The sequence below is a fragment of the Schistocerca serialis genome, unplaced genomic scaffold (assembly GCF_023864345.2).
Source record: "Schistocerca serialis cubense isolate TAMUIC-IGC-003099 unplaced genomic scaffold, iqSchSeri2.2 HiC_scaffold_1196, whole genome shotgun sequence".
NCBI classification, from domain to species: Eukaryota; Metazoa; Arthropoda; class Insecta; order Orthoptera; family Acrididae; genus Schistocerca; species Schistocerca serialis.
The window spans coordinates 465,001-470,000 of record NW_026047399.1 but is presented as its reverse complement, the minus strand read 5'-3'; the positions used below and the strand labels follow the sequence as shown (position 1 = coordinate 470,000).

At 52.6% G+C, this 5,000-nt stretch overlaps 1 non-coding gene across 1 annotated transcript in view; it reads right to left on the bottom strand.

The window, feature by feature from the left end:
• LOC126434988 (small subunit ribosomal RNA) overlaps nt 1-1,033 on the bottom strand; it is a 1,910-nt gene extending 877 nt beyond the window's left edge. Inside the window, exon 1 of the ribosomal RNA XR_007579644.1 lies at nt 1-1,033. This exon is cut by the window's left edge and continues 877 nt beyond it. This is a non-coding gene — a ribosomal RNA (small subunit ribosomal RNA).
• Nucleotides 1,034-5,000: the final 3,967 nt, after the last annotated feature.

Genomic DNA, 5,000 nt, shown 5'->3' with positions numbered 1-5,000 from the left:
TCTGTTCGTCTTGCGACGATCCAAGAATTTCACCTCTAACGTCGCAATACGAATGCCCCCGCCTGTCCCTATTAATCATTACCTCGGGTTCCGAAAACCAACAAAATAGAACCGAGGTCCTATTCCATTATTCCATGCACACAGTATTCAGGCGGGCTTGCCTGCTTTAAGCACTCTAATTTGTTCAAAGTAAACGTGCCGGCCCACCGAGACACTCACTCAAGAGCACCCTGGTAGGATTGCAACGGGGTCCGCCTCGGGACGCACGAGCACGCACGAGGCGCGTCGCACGCCTTCAGCTCGCCCCACCGGCAGGACGTCCCACGATACATGCCAGTTAAACACCGACGGGCGGTGAACCAACAGCGTGGGACACAAATCCAACTACGAGCTTTTTAACCGCAACAACTTTAATATACGCTATTGGAGCTGGAATTACCGCGGCTGCTGGCACCAGACTTGCCCTCCAATAGATACTCGTTAAAGGATTTAAAGTGTACTCATTCCGATTACGGGGCCTCGGATGAGTCCCGTATCGTTATTTTTCGTCACTACCTCCCCGTGCCGGGAGTGGGTAATTTGCGCGCCTGCTGCCTTCCTTGGATGTGGTAGCCGTTTCTCAGGCTCCCTCTCCGGAATCGAACCCTGATTCCCCGTTACCCGTTACAACCATGGTAGGCGCAGAACCTACCATCGACAGTTGATAAGGCAGACATTTGAAAGATGCGTCGCCGGTACGAGGACCGTGCGATCAGCCCAAAGTTATTCAGAGTCACCAAGGCAAAAGGACCGGACGAGCCGACCGATTGGTTTTGATCTAATAAAAGCGTCCCTTCCATCTCTGGTCGGGACTCTGTTTGCATGTATTAGCTCTAGAATTACCACAGTTATCCAAGTAACGTGGGTACGATCTAAGGAACCATAACTGATTTAATGAGCCATTCGCGGTTTCACCTTAATGCGGCTTGTACTGAGACATGCATGGCTTAATCTTTGAGACAAGCATATGACTACTGGCAGGATCAACCAGGGAGCTGCGTCAACTAGAGCTGAGCAGCCGGCCGCCCGGGAGTGTGTCCCGGGGGCCCGCGCGAACACGCAAGCGTCCGCTCAATTATTCTGCAAACAGGAGGAGGCTGAGCTCCCCTGCACCATACACCTCGAAACCCTCTCAGGTCCCGGCGGCGCGCAGCGCCGTCCTAAGTACTTGGTCGGGTTCGAGAGAGGCGCAATCGCCCGGAGTTTGGCGAGTAGACGCTTTAGGTGCGACCACCCGTGCTCCCAACTGAGCTTGCCGCTGCCGACAGAGGCCCGGGAGCGTGCTGTCGTGGCATTGCCGGCGGGAGACAACACGCGCCACCTACGGTGACCGGCAGCTCCAACGCCAGCGCCACAGAAGGACAAAAGCCCCACTTGGGTGCCGAAGCGAACTCTCCCAGCACAGCGCACGCGCCAACACGTCCGCACAGCTGCGATACAAACCACCTGCGAGAACCGCAGAGGCGACCGAGCAGCAGACGGCGTCGCGGCGCCGAGCGCCGGGCGGCGGCGCATCCTCAGCGCACACAGTCCTCAATCGGACCAGCACACTGCAGATGTCCACCGCGCTTCGCACCGGGCCCGCGAGGACCTACTTTGGCCGCACGGCGCCGCGTGCAGGGTGCGCCGGCGCGCAGCTGCGCCGCCTGCCGCCTCCGTCGGCCGGCGCGCCTGCCACTGGCCGCCCCCACCAGCCGGCTGTAGCGCGTGCGCCCACGCACCGCGCGGCCAGCACGCCGGGAGGCCCCCCCTCACCGGCCGGGGACGGTCCCACCCAGCCACCGCCGCGTATCGCTTCACACCCAGATGCCATTCACGTTCGTGGGCATGGTGGGTATCGCTGGAACAACCGGTTGGTAGCTCAACCGATCGTCGCCATCACTGATTCACCTCTAGCGAGAACAACCGCACCACAACGGTTTACCAGTTGTTCATTTGCGTAACGTCACCAGCAAACGTAGGCGTCCATCGCCATTTGCAAATTCAACGATTGTTGCATGCCTGTGTCAGGTGTCACGACACACTATGTCTGCCCACATACACGCAACAACATGTGCACGCTTCGCGAACACGTGGAAGGTGGCCCCCGTACGTATGCGATGTCCATTGCGCGAACGACTGTCAACCGGCCTCTGTCGCATGTCGCAGATGTGGAACGCAGTGCACCATGCTATCACGGTGTGTGAGAGGAGACGACTACGTCTGACAACACGCGCCACTACATCAACAGACGGCTCATGCTGATCGCCATCCAGGGCATACCACACTGCAATCCAGCTCTTATAGGGAGACGACACGTAGCTGAGTGCACAACATTTGGACCGCATGGTTCGCCGTTGTTGGCGCAGTCGTTGTACGGTCACATGTACCACGATGTATCATTCAGTACATGAGGACCAATGTGCAGTACAGTGTGTGATTTGGACGTACAACATCAGCGGACAGTTGACACAGGCCGTACCACAGCGTAGGCTAAGTGCTTCGCCATGCGAATGCCAATGAACAACTGCAAATGCCAATGAACAACTGCAAATGCCAATGAACAACTGCAAAGGGCATTGAGCATGTACGTCCTGCTGCCATCCACATTACAGTGTATAGCTGCAAGGTGTTTAACATGAAGCGATACACTGGGGACCGGGCAGTGCGAGTAGCAAACTATATTGCGGGGGTTGCAGTTAGGCAACACTACACTAATTTAACGCGTCGTATGACAATTACAGAGCAGGTTAAGGCCCAACGTGTGTTGGGTTAAGGCCCAACGTGTGTTGGGTTAAGGCCCAACGTGTGTTGGGTTAAGGCCCAACGTGTGTTGGGTTAAGGCCCAACGTGTGTTGGGTTAAGGCCCAACGTGTGTTGGGTTAAGGCCCAACGTGTGTTGGGTTAAGGCCCAACGTGTGTTGGGTTAAGGCCCAACGTGTGTTGGGTTAAGGCCCAACGTGTGTTGGGTTAAGGCCCAACGTGTGTTGGGTTAAAGCCCAACGTGTGTTGGGTTACGTTACGGCGCAATGTGGGTTACGTTAAGGGGCAATGTGGGTTACGTTAAGGCGCAATATAGGTTACGTTAAGGCGCAATATAGGTTACGTTAAGGCGCAATGTGGGTTAGGTTAAGGCGCAATATAGGTTATGTTAAGGCGCAATATAGGTTACGTTAAGGCGCAATATAGGTTACGTTAAGGCGCAATATAGGTTACGTTAAGGCGCAATATAGGTTACGTTAAGGCGCAATATAGGTTACGTTAAGGCGCAATATAGGTTACGTTAAGGCGCAATATAGGTTACGTTAAGGCGCAATATAGGTTAGGTTAAGGCGCAATATAGGTTAGGTTAAGGCGCAATATAGGTTACGTTAACGCGCAATATAGGTTACGTTAAGGCGCAATACAGGTTACGTTAAGGCGCAATACAGGTTAGGTTAAGGCGCAATACAGGTTAGGTTAAGGCGCAATACAGGTTAGGTTAAGGCGCAATACAGGTTAGGTTAAGGCGCAATACAGGTTAGGTTAAGGCGCAATACAGGTTAGGTTAAGGCGCAATACAGGTTAGGTTAAGGCGCAATACAGGTTAGGTTAAGGCGCAATACAGGTTAGGTTAAGGCACGACACAGGTTAGGTTAAGGTACGACACAGGTTAGGTTAAGGTACGACACAGGTTAGGTTAAGGTACGACACAGGTTAGGTTAAGGTACGACACAGGTTAGGTTAAGGTACGACACAGGTTAGGTTAAGGTACGACACAGGTTAGGTTAAGGTACGACATAGGTTAGGTTAAGGTACGACATAGGTTAGGTTAAGGTACGACATAGGTTAGGTTAAGGTACGACATAGGTTAGGTTAAGGTACGACGTAGGTTAGGTTAAGGTACGACGTAGGTTAGGTTAAGGTACGACGTAGGTTAGGTTAAGGTACGCCGTAGGTTAGGTTAAGGTACGACGTAGGTTAGGCTAAGGTACGACGTAGGTTAGGCTAAGGTACGACGTAGGTTAGGTTAAGGTACGACGTAGGTTAGGTTAAGGTACGACGTAGGTTAGGTTAAGGTACGACGTAGGTTAGGTTAAGGTACGACGTAGGTTAGGTTAAGGTACGACGTAGGTTAGGTTAAGGTACGACGTAGGTTAGGTTAAGGTACGACGTAGGTTAGGTTAAGGTACGACGTAGGTTAGGTTAAGGTACGACGTAGGTTAGGTTAAGGTACGACGTAGGTTAGGTTAAGGTACGACGTAGGTTAGGTTAAGGTACGACGTAGGTTAGGTTACGGTACGATATAGGTTAGGTTACGGTACGATATAGGTTAGGTTAAGGTACACATTGTTGTAAGGAAAGGTTTAATGGGGGGGCGGGGCGGCCGGTTTGTTGATTGTGATTATAGTAAGTGGATGCCTGCAGCATCATCTGATTTGCCACGTCAGGATGCACCTTTGGCTCATGACAGGCGGCGCTCTCATTCCATGCTTGTGGCAGACCTGTGTCTTTCATTCCTGCCATTGTTTGTGTGCTGTGAGAGGAGGCAGTATTGTGATGTTGGGTGCACCCCTGTGTAGGACATGTGTGGGTGTTGGTGGCTTGGCTGAGCAATGGTGGTTGTCGGGTGGGTGGGATATTCTGTTTTCTGAGTGGACCTCCCAGTCTGGTTATGACAGTGTGGATTGTCTAATGTGGCGGAGGGGATGCACTGGGTGTTGTTCCATGCTGGTGCTTACATATTGTCTGTGTGCGTGTTACAGGCAGAGAGTAGTGCGTGAAAAGGGTGTGTGGCTGACGTGTGGTTGTGATTGTGAGCAGAGTCTTTAAGCATGTATACGGACAGTTGTATACATTATCTGTATTCTGATGGCTCTATCTATTACTAATCAGCGCCGTGTATACGTTTAATCCGGTTCCAGTCGAAACTGTTGTATCTCTGTACATTAGTGACACGGCGAGCCCGCTATGTAGTTACTCGTCTCGGCAGCTTCCACCGG